This window comes from Stomoxys calcitrans, chromosome 1 (assembly GCF_963082655.1).
Source record: "Stomoxys calcitrans chromosome 1, idStoCalc2.1, whole genome shotgun sequence".
NCBI lineage: Eukaryota > Metazoa > Arthropoda > Insecta > Diptera > Muscidae > Stomoxys > Stomoxys calcitrans.
This window is the reverse complement of record NC_081552.1, coordinates 144,631,056-144,645,826: the sequence shown is the minus strand read 5'-3', so window position 1 is coordinate 144,645,826 and position 14,771 is coordinate 144,631,056. Positions and strand designations below refer to the sequence as shown.

At 36.2% G+C, this 14,771-nt stretch overlaps 1 protein-coding gene across 2 annotated transcripts in view; it reads right to left on the bottom strand.

The window, feature by feature from the left end:
• Nucleotides 1-10,868, bottom strand: part of LOC106095038 (FMRFamide receptor) — a 327,581-nt gene extending 316,713 nt beyond the window's left edge. Inside the window, exons 1-2 of one of the 2 annotated variants that reach the window (XM_059363538.1) lie at nucleotides 10,118-10,868; nucleotides 9,405-9,886 (exon numbers count right to left, since the gene is read on the bottom strand). The gene's annotated coding sequence lies outside the window, so the exon portion shown is untranslated. The remainder of the gene's footprint in view (nucleotides 1-9,404; nucleotides 9,887-10,117) is intronic. The other variant, XM_059363837.1, reaches the window with a different exon arrangement.
• Between the last annotated feature and the right edge of the window lie 3,903 nt (nucleotides 10,869-14,771).

The following is a 14,771-nucleotide window of genomic DNA, read 5'->3' as shown; positions in this document are numbered from 1 at the left end:
TATGGTGGTAAAAAAAAGTCTCAGCCTCCATGCCCGCGCCATCCTATGTCCTGCTGGCTATGATATTTCAGGACCCCTAAACTACGATCACACCAAATTTATCCTACATACCTTTGCAAGAAACGTCTACAAGATAGTCCTTACAGATTCATTTTAAAAAAATTCAGTTTTATTCCAAAACATTTTAATTCTCTTAACATTTTTCGTTCTATAATCAATAAACTATACTTTAAAAAAAAAAAAATTAAGTATTTTGCATAATTTTCATGGCCCTTAAGGGGTTAAATTCAAAAAAAGTAGAAGTATCTTACTACGCAAATAAGCAGATGCAAATACAATATAATTTCTTTTTACAAATAATCCAAGAAAGAGCAACTCATTCATAACAAAATGCGTGTAAAACGTATTTAGGAAAAAAAAAAAAAAACAAAATGTGTGGGAGTCATACTCCACAATAGAGACAGAAATCGAAACAATAACAATGCACTTGTGGTTACAAACCAGTTGGGCTGTATAACACCTTAAAACATTCGTTGCTCTTTCTCAATTATAACAGATCAATGCAAGAAACTTTATCAATAAATTAACATAGCAATGATGACTTACCACCTTACTCCACTCTCTCGATGAAGGCCTCCACTCGATCGTTGGTTGATGGGTGATATTTTGGTGAATGGCTGTGATTTATGAATGAAATTAAATTTCTTGCAAAGAACATACAGACAGTGACTAAAATAGGTACTTAACAAAGCTAGTGGAGTTCATAACACATACATTTTTTTTGAAGTTTTTAAACGTAAAAATGATTTATGTCATTTTGTAAGGAAAAATCATTAAAAACAAATTAAATAAAAAAAAATTAATTTAAATTAAATTAAATGGGAAAAAATGTGTATGTGAAATGACCCAAACTTGCTTTGTTACGATTCATTTTTTTTTTATATAACAATTATACTTATGCTTATATATTTTTTTGTGGACTTTAATTCCTTTAATTAAAAAATCTACACAGTTGGTTGACACATTATGGTTGGACCGGCTAGTCTTTGTAAGAAAAAAAGTTGAGGTGCTGTTTAGGTTATGGTCATGGATGGTTATGGTAGCTTCTCGAGTTTTATATGGCCATTAAAACTGGTTGGAAATTGGACTTTAGTCTTCCTGGGTAATTCGGTGTTTGTTTACTTCACGCTTTTATAAAAAAAAAGGCGTCTGGTTGGAATTTGACGGTAGGCAAAATTAAGCGGTGTTCATGTTCAAAAAGTGCCTTACATGTGGCAAATTCAATGTAATAAGTGTTTCGATGCTGTACAAATGAACGTTTTGTCACAGATACCGACAGTCAGATTTCAGCAAAATTGTAGGCTTATATCATTGGTTGGCTGCTTGCCGATTTATAACGTTGGATTTAAACAGAAGATTGGTGTTCTAGGCTCTTAGGTGATACCTGGCGTGGTTTGCGATCGGAGATGGATTGATGCTACTTATGCATGCCACATGAGCTTTGACAATCTAGCTTCCAAAACTTTGATGAAAGAGAATGGGCTCTGGATAAAAATCAGTGTCGTGTCTACCCTGTGGGTAGACTACGACAAAAAGGTACCAACTTCTGCGTCTGTCCAAATTGGAAATTTACAGATTTCCAAGATATTGAGAATAAAGTTGAGAAGTACACGTGTAGGTATCCTTCTGTCTTCCAAAAAAAAAAACTTATTTTGCACTTTCCTTAAAATTCTGAACAACTTTAAATTACTTTTCGATATTCACTATAAATTAGTATGAACTTGGTCCTTAAGATTTTTTTTCAAGTATTATTTCTTTAAATTTTCAATTTTTGATTGGTCTTTTCTCTTCGAAGTCAGATCACAGAACCCCTTTTATTAAATTTGGGGCAACGAATCAGACCTTTGGTTTTGCAATAAGGAGGTAAAATATAGACTATCAAATGCCATAAGTAACTGTCTTTTCCATTCCTATAATGAAATTAATCGATGATATCGGCCCAGATATCGATAAAAAGTTTCACTTTTTAAAAGGATTTTTCTTCAAAAGTTTTATTCAAAAATGGAAAATAAAAGTTCAAACTAGTTTCTAGAGTCGATGGACTTTTTAATTAAGACCAAAAAATCCAAGTCTGATCAAATTTGGGAATATTTCTATATACTTCGATTATATACCTTCTCTATACATGTGTGTCTGGGTGTCTCTTGTATATAAGGAGTTTGAGCAGTACTTCTATGTTGTCATGAGAGATGACAACCCAAAAGGAAGATTGAATCAAAACACAAAATAACCAAAATTGTCCAACTGTGCGAGATGGTAAAAAAGACATATCAAAAATCATTTCTTGCGTTTTATGTAAAAAGAGGAAGACAAAAAAAAAAAAAAATAATTCAGAAAAGAGGTCAGATATTGACAAAATACTCCGCCGATATCAGACTTTAAAAATGTATCTCTTTTCAGAGGCAACAAAATTGGGTGGCAAGTATTGAAGATAAAAAAGAAGGAAAACCAGGCGTAATGGTGACGATGGGAAAATAAATGGAATTAGCCCATCAATTTAGCCATAGAATTTAAAGAAGTGGATGGAAATGGTGTAGCCACAATAAGTGAAAACAATGCCAATAAAAATTTACAAAAAATATGACCAAGCATATCATTGTCGTTGGTGAAAAAAAAAAGAAAAAAATAAAAATTGATGACTGAAAGTGGCCACTACAGATACTCCCTCTACAAGTGCACCCACCTTAAAAACTACCGATGTCAACAAATTAACCACTTAATTTCCATCAACCACCATTAAATTTTTTTCGCCCTTGAACTCGCAAAAATTTCCAAATGTTCCAAACACTCCAAGTCCAAATTTAAGTGTTATCGTACCAAAGAAAACGACATTTGCTGTCCGTTTTGCTGCTGAAACTTCCGAAGACGACATAGCATATATTAATAGCAAGATTAGCGCTATTCACGAGATTAAGGTATTAAAATTTAAATATGCCGAAAAACTCTGTAAGACTTCATTTAAAATTATTGTTCCTGAAGATATTTTTGAAATAATTGTTAATCCATTTTTCTGGCCTCCTAAAGCTGTAATTCACGAATATGTTTATAGGAATACTCAATAATCTGATGTAGTTTATTTGCCAAACACTCATTCAAAAAACTAATTGTAACACCTTCTGTTAAAGATATTTCCATTGTATGTCAAAATGTTTGAGGCCGAAATTCTAAGTTATCTCCCCTATTAATTAATAGTTTTGATTTAAATCATGATATAATTGATATGATAGGGAAATTTCATGACAACAGTTTCAAATGTTTAAAAGTAATCGAAATGATTGTTTTAATAGTAGAGGAGGCGGGGTGCTTATAGCTGTGTCTTCTTGATTTACGGCAGAAGAAATTTCTCTTCCCTTGTCGGTTGATATTGAAATTGTTGCTGTTAGAGTTTCTCATAAGAATTTAACACTTTACAACACATGCATACGTCGTCTATTCTTTGTGCATTTGAATCAGCAAAGTCTAACGATCGGAGCTTTTAATTTGCAACCAGTGAAAGTACTAACCAATGTATTGGTCCATTATTTGGTTCCAGCTTAACAAATTAATAATATTTACGACTTCTTTGGTAAAATTCTCGACCTTATATGCGTAAGTCATCCTCACGATTTTTTGGTTTTTCCATCCGATCCTTTGGTCCACCCTGAGGAAAAATATCATCCCACAATAAAGGTACAATTTTCCTTAGTGTCCTCTTCTAAGGATTCTGCTAACTCTTATTTGGATGAAACTAGCTATTGTTTCTCTAAAACAGACTACAACCAATTGAATTCATTTTTAGGTTCGACCGATTGAACTATACTTCAATTTTTGGAGTCATTAGATTAGATGATCGATATGTTTTACTCTATTTTGTAAAATGGAATATCTAGAGCTGTTCTGAATTAGTATCTGAAAAATGAATTGGTATCTAATCCTAAATCTTTTTATGGTTTCACTAAGCGTCGATCTAATGATTGTCCAAAGAAGTTACATTTCGAAAAAGATGTTGCAGATGCTGACACTGGAATTTACAATATATTAGCCTCATTTTTTAAAACAACCTATTCTGATAAATTACATAATTCTACACACCACTATCCCTATGGTGTTACGGAATTTTCAACTATTAGTGTTACGCAATCTGATATGCCTAAAGGACACAACGGTCCCAGGCCTGGATGGAATCCCTTCGTGTATCCTTAAATATTGTGCAGAATATTTTGCACTTCCTATCTCTATAATGTTTAATAAGTCTCTGGATACTGGCTATTTACCGCCAATTTTGGAAATAATATTTTATTGTTCCTTTATTTAAATCGTGTAATAGAACTGAAGCGTTAAAATATAGAGGAATTGCTAAAATGAACGCAATTCCAAAATTATTTCAAAAGATGGTGACTGAGGTATTAACTTTTCAAGTTTCATCTATTTTTAGTAAATTTCAACATGGCTTCCGCAAACATCGATCTACTGTAACAAATCTTTTGAAATTAACTACAATTGTGAATGAAGGGTTTAGAAGTCGATATCAAACGGATTGTATTTATACGGACTTTAGCAAAGCTTTGGATAAGGTTAATCATGAATTATTGTTATTGAAGTTGTATCTTATGGGGGTTTCCAACGGATTCTTGAACTGGATAAAATCCTACCTAATGGGCAGATCTCAAATGGTGCAAGTAGGAAATGCTATTTCTAATAAAATACATGTAACGTCTGGTGTCCCTCAAGGAATCCATCTCGGACCAATTTTATTCACATTGTTTATAAATGACCTGCCTAATGCAATACTTCAGTGTAAGGTTCTAATGTATGCAGATTAAGTAAAAATTTCTATTCTTTTAATGAGAAGGCAAATACATAAATGCATATTGCAATCTGATCTCAACGAGTTTTATAAATGGTGCAATACTAATTTGTTGGAACTTAACACTTTGAAATGTAGTCCTATGTCCTTCTTTCGGCTCAAGAAGATTATTATTTGAATGATTGTATAGTAGAGTATGTAGATTCTATTCATGATTTGGAAATCTTGTTGGACCAACGGTTAGATTTTAGGAAACATATTTCTTTAATTACGAATAAAGCTTATAGAAGCCTGATAAATCAAGCGTTGGATTAAAGAATTTTTCGATCCCTTGATGACTAAACAATTATAAAGTACATTTGTGCGGTGCGTAATACTTTAGAATATGGGTCTATTATATGGGATCCGGCCTATTCTATTTACTCACATGCGATTGAGTCCGTCCAAAAACAATTTCTTTGATTTTGCCTCAGAGGGCGTGGCTGGGATCCTCGGGCTCTTCCGTCGCATGAATTTAGATAAAACTTAACTAAATTACCTTCATTAAAAAGCCAACGTACAATGCTAAATATTACTTTCCTTCTCAAAAATATGCAGGCAAAATAATCTCCGATTTCATTTTGAATTAAATTTATATAAATGTTCCTTTTAGACCATCCCGTAATTATCAGCTGCTTAAATTATATTATTTTACATCGAACTATGCAAACAATGACCATTTACCCCGAAGCTTTGATGAATTTAATAATTATTATAATCTCTTTGATGTCTTTGAAAATCGTGATTCTGTTAAAAGAAAGATAATACTACATTAAGGTGTAGTATTATATTTCATTATAGTTTACACATAGTTTTTGTTTTCTCATTTAGTCTCAAATTTTGTACATATTTGTATTGTATATATATCTAGTTTATAATTTAGTCTGTTAGGATTATGTAATCTATAGACTTAAGAATGAATAAAAAACAAGCAAAAAGGCGTAAAGTTCGGACGGGCCGAATTTTGGATAGCCACCACCTCGGGTATATATGTAAACCACCTTTCGTCAAAACCCGGTGAAAAATGCATACCGTATGCCCCTAAGCAGCTATATCGATATATGTATGTTCCTATTTGGACCAAATACTAATAAGTACAATTCATTGTTCAATTGTGTATACCAAAATATTGATCGTTTTAGTAGCTATATCTGAACCATATACGACACGGATGTCGAAAAACCTTACATAAGTCACAGTGTCAAATTTCAGTGAAATCGAATGCGCCTTTTCTGGGTCCAAGACTTTAAATCGAGATATCGGTCTATATGGCAGCTTAATCCAAATCTGGACCGATTTGGGCCAAGTTGCAGAAAATTTTCGAAGAACCTTACACAACTCACTGTCCCGAATTTCGGCGAAATAGGACAATGAATATGCCTTTACCTTTTTACGCTCATCAAGAATATATAGACTTTATAGGATCGGAAATTGATATTTCGATGTGTTGCAAACGGAATGACGAAATGAATATACCCTCATCCTTCAGTAGTAGGTATAAAAAAATAAATAAAAAGTCTTTCTTGCTTCAAAATCTGTTATCTTCAAAAGTAATCGTGAAAAATATTAATTTTCAATGCGAACTTAATACCCACCCTAAGTGAGGATATGTGTTAAAATGATAGTAGTCAGCAGACTTTAATCTATGAGAGCAAGTTTTATATTACACCTACGTTTGCCTCTAGGTCACATGGGCATATTCTAAGTGGGCAAAGAAAGAAAAAAGTTCACCACTGCAATAACGTAGAAATCTCTTCGTGTTTCTGATTTTTAGTTTTACCGCCTTTTCCTATTTTCCAATAAATTAGGAAAACTGTAGGACTCATAAGGAAGTGATGGAAATTATGAGCATATACGACAATAGGTCGACGCAGTTTTTACGGACATCCTTTCGATGAAAAACGGATTTTCGATCGATTTTAATAAAGTTCGGAGGAGAAATTAGCGGCATCATTTATGTAGAACGTAGATGGCTCGTCGTGAAAATTGGTAAAAAGTTGCTTAATTTTTATATCCTACACCACTAATGTGGTTCAGGGTATTATAACTTCGTGAATTTGTTTGTAACACAAAAAATGAAGAGAGATAGACCCATTGATAAGTATACCGATCGACTCAGAATCACTTTCTGATTCGATTTAGCTATGTCCGCCTGTCTGTCAGTCCATGTTAATTTTTATACAAAATACAGGTCAGTTTTCATACGATCGCCTTCAAATTTGGTACGGGCATGTTTTACGGCATAGAGACGAAACGTATTGAAATTGGTTCAGATCTGGATATAGCTTCCATACATATGTTCGTCCCATACGATAAAATAGTAATATATATATATATATATATATATATATAGCCTAGAGCCTCCTAGAGCCCATGCAAGCACATTTATTGACCAATCTCGTCAAATTATTGCACAACGCTTTCCTCGACGACTACCACAATATACATAGAGATTGGTCAAAACCGGTTCAGATTTAGATAAAGCTCCCATATTCCGATTTGCAGTAATATTCGTCCGATTTGCAGTAATATTGCAATAAAATGGTCTTTTGTTAACCGATTTTTTCGAAATTTGGCAGGAGGGATTTTCTCTTAACTCTTAATATTACTGGTGAAATTCATGGAAATCGGTTCAGATTTAAATATAGCTCTCATATATATGTTCGTCCCATTTTGAGAAATATTGCAAAAAAGTGCTAATTTGTTAACCGAAATTTTGCAGGAAGGATTTTCTTATGACTCTCAATATTACTGGTGAATTTCATCAAAATCTGCACAGATTTAGATATAGCTGTCATATATGTATATCGCCAGATTTTCACCCCAAGAGCCACTGCAAGCGCATTGTTTGACCAATCTTGCCAAAATTTTGCACTACGCTTTCCTCAACGACTACCACATTATCTGAGAAGTTTTCTCAAAACCGGTTCAGAATTAGATACAGCTTCTTTATATATGTTCGTCAGATTTTGGATAATTTGCCATAATGTTGTCATTTATCAACCGTAGTTTTTACAGTTTGAACATATTTGCTCGCCGTGGTCCATCAAAATTGGTTCAGAATTGGATATAGGTCCCACATTGTACTTATAGGGTAGGTGTAGGGTATTATACAGTCGGCACCGCCCGACTTTTGTCCTTCCTTACTGGATTCAATTTGTTTGCGTTATATTTTATGGATATAAAAGTCAATTAATACCAATTAACCGGCATAAAGAATAACCTATTGAAATCAAAAAACTTGTTTGAGATCAAATTAAAATAAGCGCAAAAGAAAAAATGTCATCAAAATACTTAAGCTGACTCGCCAAAACTATCACTATAAAACTAAGATATTCGAAAAGACAACTACATTTTGAAGGCTTTGAATGATTAGGAACGGCCTATAAATAGTGTGTTGGCAAGCAGTAAAAAATTCAGCTCTGTCTTTAACCAAATCCTGCACCCAGTACCGACAACAATTTTACAGTAATACAAGAATTTTGGCAATTTTCGATTTTGAAGAAATGTTGGGTGGGTGAAGACACCGATCTGGTGTCTTAACTTCCTGAGCCTTTAGAGGGCGCAAATCCTATCTGATTTCGCTAAAATTTTGAACGACGTGTTTCGACTTTCAACAACTGTGCAAAGTATGGTTCAAATCGGTCCATAACCTGATATAGCTGCCATATAAACCGATCTGGGGTCTTGACTTCTTGGGCCTCTATAGGGCGCAATTATTATCTGATTTGAGTGAAATTTTGTACAACGGCTTCTCCCATGACCTCCAACACACGTGTCAAATATGGTCTGAATCGGTCTATAATCTAATACGGCTCCCCTATAAAACGATCTCCCTATTTTATTTTTTGACAAATGCGAATCCATGGTGGAGGGTATATAAGATTCGGCCCGGCCGAACTTAGCACGCTTTTACTTATTTATGACTTTCAACAGGCATGACAAATATGGTCAATTACTTGAGATAGCCACTATATATTTAAAAAAGTCATTGAAATAACTTGTCAAATGCGGTGCTTGATGGAGAGTATATAAGATGCGGTCTGGCTGAACTTAACGTGCTTTTGTTTGTTACATATTTACGAATAGATAGATAGATGAACTCTGACTAATGACTATAATTTTTAGTCAAATTAAAAGCGAAAATTTGATTGCATAAACATTTCGGTAAGGAAAAGGGGCAAACTTCTCACATATCAATAAATGCTGTGCGATTAAAGTTGTAAGCTCAATAATAAGGGGTCTCCTTTTCATACCCCAGTCCGAACGGCGTGCCGCAGTGCAACACCTTTTTAGGAGCAGCTTTTACATGGCATTGGACCTCACCAGCATCAGGAGGGAATTGCCACCGCTGAAAAACTTTTTGTTCTCGCCGGGATTCAAAACCAGACATGCAGCGTCATAGATGGACATGATAACTTGCGTTACGGTGGCCATAGATCTTCCCATTTTGCATCATGGTTAAATGAAAAACTGTCCTGATAATAAATTGTCAAACAAAAACTCGCAAAATACTTACAAAGTGTCATATGTATGCGATCGCTGATATGGCTGCTCATAATTGTCGTAGACTTTTGCGGAAACTTTCAGGACCTGCTTTGCCTTGAAAATATAAGCTGCAGCCTTTTTTCTAAGATGAAATTGGGAAACTTCAACATTATTTCTCTTGCAATTGCATCATATAACTAGACCGCCAATTTATACGTTTTGTATTCCTTATTAAATATTATAAAGAAAAGCACTGGCAGACACAGGGACGCGACGAGTGGTAAAATTGTCGCATTTGTTTTTGTCGGGTTTTCTCTCGTGTTGTTTGATTCTTTCACAATATTTTCTTTTTTTACTTTAAAAATAGATTTAGCATTTTTTCAGATGATGTTTTCGTTTGTTTTTTGTTTTCAAATTGTATATATCAACATATGTTTAAATGAACATATATATGTTTGTATGGGATTTTTTTTATAGAAGAGAACCATCTTATATGATAGCTAAGGCTCCTCGCTTAATTTTTAATAATCAGAATAGAAAGCATAAATTATTTCACAAACACTCACACAACTCTAAACCTATACATGTGCATATCTATATATATATAAATATATATATATATATATATATATATATATATATATATATATATATATATATATATATATATATATATATATACATTTCAATTTCAATACATCTATATTTCAATTTCGATTTCACAGATCTTGTTTGGCACTTTACTTTCACAAATTTGTTTTGAAAAATTGTTTTGATTTTCACTTTAGACAGTTACAATTCAATGTGTGTTGGTGTCAGTATATTAATTAGCCAACTGCAATGTGATTGAGACGGAAACGGAAATAGAAACAAATGCGTAACTTTATCCATTAATCGTAATCCATGGCGGGAGAGGTAAACACTAACTGCTAGCGCACTACATTCAATGGAGGTTCATTGAAAATATTGTTGTCTGCGTTTCGTTTATTTTGTGCACTTTTTAATTGACTAGACTTGGCCAACACCACATTAATACTCATTTGGCCGTGTGCTCTTTTGTTTAGAACACACAGAAGTGCCTTCGCCTGCCTGGCCCACCGTACAGCGGTTCGTCAATCATTCGCACCACTGAACAATTGGACGACTGACTGAGTAAAAGGGGGAACACTACACGACACACTTTAAATTCGCGCGCACCCCGTAAGTGCGACCGACGGGCAGATATTACTAGTAGTGGCGGAATGCTTATTATGTTGTCGCTTATGGGCAATTTCTTTTATATATCATTAGATGGATACACTCTACACTGCGTACTCGCACTAAGTTGACAGGTACTTCGCCCAAGTAAACACAGCACCCAGCTTCAAACACTTGATGACTGTGTTTGCTTCTCTTACGGGTTTCTTCTTTTCACTTTTTGCCACTCGTCACTTTAAAATCAAGTCGATTTCCGTCGCGCTAAATACGTTTGGTGGCGGGTGTTTTCGCTGGTGTGGCTCCTTGAGACAGAAGCATACGAGAAGAGCACTAAAAAACGACTGAGTAATCAAAATCTTTTACAGCATGTGCGAGTATGTTTCACATGGCCGAAACGATTTGTGGGAATGGCGTGGTTGGTGGGCAACATCGGCATAAACGCCAACGCCACAAGAAATGTTTTACAAGAACTTTGAGAAAATGTTGACGATTGGAATTGTTGTATACATATTTTGTATACATATTTTTTGTTTATGGATTTCCCGGCAACATAGTCTTTTGATTGCTAAACAATGTTTATACATTTCCTCTTGGCTACACCTAAACAATCAAACAATGTAAAATAATGCCAAAATTTTAATTTTCAAACCGAAAAATTTGAAGAGTCCACCTTTCTACAGTCGGAAAAAGTTTGTGGTTGACTATTTAAGGCATTTTTGTACACTCGACCGAATTTGTTATTCAAAACAGCGAAAACGTTTGCTAAAACAGCAGTTTTTGTGTGCTGAAATGGGATATCAGATATTTCTTCTTTTCAGCAAACATAGGGCTAATATATTAGCAAACATTTCTTGTTATTTCAACTAACAAAATATACTATTTTGAGTACACAAGTCAGCTGAAAAAAACGTGTGTGCTACTTTTTATGCTTGCCTGTTAATTTTTTTTTTTTTTAATTTGTTGGAAGAGATTATTTTAATTTGTGGAATATTACTGTAAAGAAGCTATCTGATCCATCCATTGGTATACATTTCGAAATGTGGCTGAGGTAGAACGCAGGTTATAGAAAATATACATTCAGTGATGATTATAAACACCCATTGAGAAACACATTTAAATATGTGTTCTATTTTTATACCCTCCACCATAAGATGGGGGGTATACTAATTTCGTCATTCTGTTTGTAACTACTCGAAATATTCGTCTGAGACCCCATAAAGTATATATATTCTTGATCGTCGCGACATTTTATGTCGATCTAGCCATGTCCGTCCGTCTGTCTGTCGAAAGCACGCTAACTTCCTAAGGAGTAAAGCTAGCCGCTTGAAATTTTGCACAAATACTTCTTATTAGTGTAGGTCGGTTGGTATTGTAAATGGGTCATATCGGTCGATGTTTTGATATAGCCGCCATATAAACCGATCTTGGGTCTTGACTTCTTGAGCCTCTAGAGTGCGCAATTCTTATCCGATTGGAATGAAATTTTGCACGACGTGTTTTGCTATGATATCCAACAACTGTGCCAAGTATAGTTCAAATCGGTCCATAACCTGATATAGCTGCCATATAAACCGATCTTGGGTCTTGACTTCTTGAGCCTCTAGCGTGCGCAATTCTTGTCCGATCCGAATGAAATTTCGCACGACGTGTTTTGTTATGATATCCAACACCTGTGCCAAGTATGGTTCAAATCGGTTTATAACCTGATATAGCTGCCATATAAACCGATCTTGGGTCTTGACTTCTTGAGCCTCTAGAGTGCACAATTCTTATCCGATTGAAATGAAATTTTGCACGACGTGTTTTGTTATTATATCCAACAACTGTGCCAATGCCGGGAAAAGAACTCGACAAATGCGATCCATGGTGGAGGGTATATAAGATTCGGCCCGGCCGAACTTAGCACGCTTTTACTTGTTTCTTCTAGCATCTCCTTCATAATTTATCAGCAGTCATTTTGAGCAAACAAGAGACTTTTCAGCTACTCTGAAATCGCAGTACTGCTGCTGTAAGAGCAGAACTACCGCTACAAAAGCAATAAAATGAAATACTAATATTCAGCAGACAGTGTTTGCTATTTTCAGCAAACTTTTTTCTATGAGTTTACAGGTTACGTTAGGCTGGCAATCTTAGGATAGGTTTAAGTGCCAGTCTGCAATCAGACTCACTTAGACGTTTTCGTCCATTGTGATACCACAGGGACAGAAGAAGGAAGATGCCTTCTAGTTTCTACCATTGAACCATCCAAATCGCATTAAAAAGCCCAACAACGTGCGAATGTTCAAATCCGCTAATTTAGACAGGTTCTCAAAGAAATGAGAACCTAAAGTGGATCCTTCTGACAGCAAGTGCAGGACACTCACACAGAAGGTGTTCTATAGTCTCTTCTTTTTGATGGCCTCAAAGCTTCTGCAAAAGTCGTTGCTGGCAACCTTCAGTCTGTTTCATCATGTCATGTTTTCCGATTAGACAGTGAACTGTCATGGCGGCCACAATGACTAAGACGTCTGTTCTAGCCAGTGAGAGCAAATCGGTACACCTCATCAAGTCTAGATTAGGCCCTCTTTGTGACCATCTATCATTCGTTCTCCTGCGGGCCTGATCCTGAGAAATTAGCTAGAGGCATACCCACAGATTCCAGTATATCTGGAATGTGTAGGGTAGTTCCTAGTCTCGCAAGCTCGTCCACTGTACAATTCACTGTGATATCTCTGTGGCCCGACACACATAAAAGGTTAATATGAGAGATCTGCGATAGTCGACGGTGGTTTTTGTGTTCAGAAATACGTTCTCCAGGGATTTATTGACTGTCTGAGAAGATACTTAGCCCACCTGGTCGTCTACTTTGGAACCATCCGTATAGAAGTCTATGTAACTTCTCTTACCTGGAATATCGTAGTTCCAATCGGTTCTATCAGGAATAGTGGTACAGTACTGCCTGGAACATCGGTCATTGTATTAAGGATAATACAGTGTTCGTAGCCGCCACATGACCAAAGAGGAAGCTCGCTTTACCTCATAACAGTGGTCGCAGCAATTTGTTTAGCAATATCCAGAGGTATTAGATGTAGCATTAAATTCGGTGCATCAGGTGGTGTCGTCCTCAGTGCGGCTGTGATGCACAAACAAGCCATCCTTTGAATCCGGTTAAGTATTGAGCAGTAGATGGACTTTTGAAGCCCTGTCCACCAGGCAACAACAACATATAGCATTATAGGTCTGACTACTGCAGTTTTTACACAATGCATGCATGCCAATGGCAGTCTTGCAGGTGTATAGGGCAAGAGTTGCCTTTCTTGCCCTTTCCAGTACACCTCCTTGAAGTGCTCCTAGGCTGACCCATTTTTTTAGATCCACAGATCCCAAGCCTGCCGCAATGCATCTTTAGGTAAGGAAGTCATTAATAAAACTTCAAACTCCTTCATGATTGACGTCGGTTTTACATTATTGAAAGCACCTTCAATGTCAAGAAATGCTACAATTGTATATTCCTTGACAGCGAGAGAACCCTCTATGTAGCCGACTAGGTTGTGAAGGGCTGTTTCAGTGGATTTGCCTTCACTATATGCATACCGCTGCCGATCTTCAGGGATCTTTGAACTGAGATATGTTTCTATCAACCTCTCATGAGTTTTCAGAATAAAGGATGACAAACTAATAGGACGAAAATCTTTCGCCTTCGTGTGGTAAGGTTTTCCTGCTTTCGGAAAAAAATGACCTTCATTTCCTTCCAACCCACAGGTATATATGACATGCTGATACACAATCCCATGGCAGCCGGTTGTACGCACCGGATTGACCCGATGGAATCCTCATCGGCAAGGGCTGCCGCCTCAGTGTACGTGTTCGTCTTTTTTCGTCATGGGAGAGGCATATCCCGGAGTGCCTTCTCCGCACGCTTCTGGTCCGTGCCGGGATTTAAAAGAACCCCGGACCCTGGTTCTGTTCGGTTTGCCAGAACCGCCTTCATCATCGGTCGGTGTCGGTGAGGTGTAACCGGTGCATGGAGTGGGTACATTTCCGATCTTGCTCTGGCCTCACTTCACCACGGAAGTATAGTCATACTGGCTATGTCACAAGGTGCTGTGCGAACATAGCCAGCAGTGGGTCACAAGCGTCTTCGTCGTCGCCTTCAGCGTCCTCGTCGTCGCCTTCGGCGTCCTCGTCGTCGGACTATGTGACCCCCCGACCTCTCCCGTAC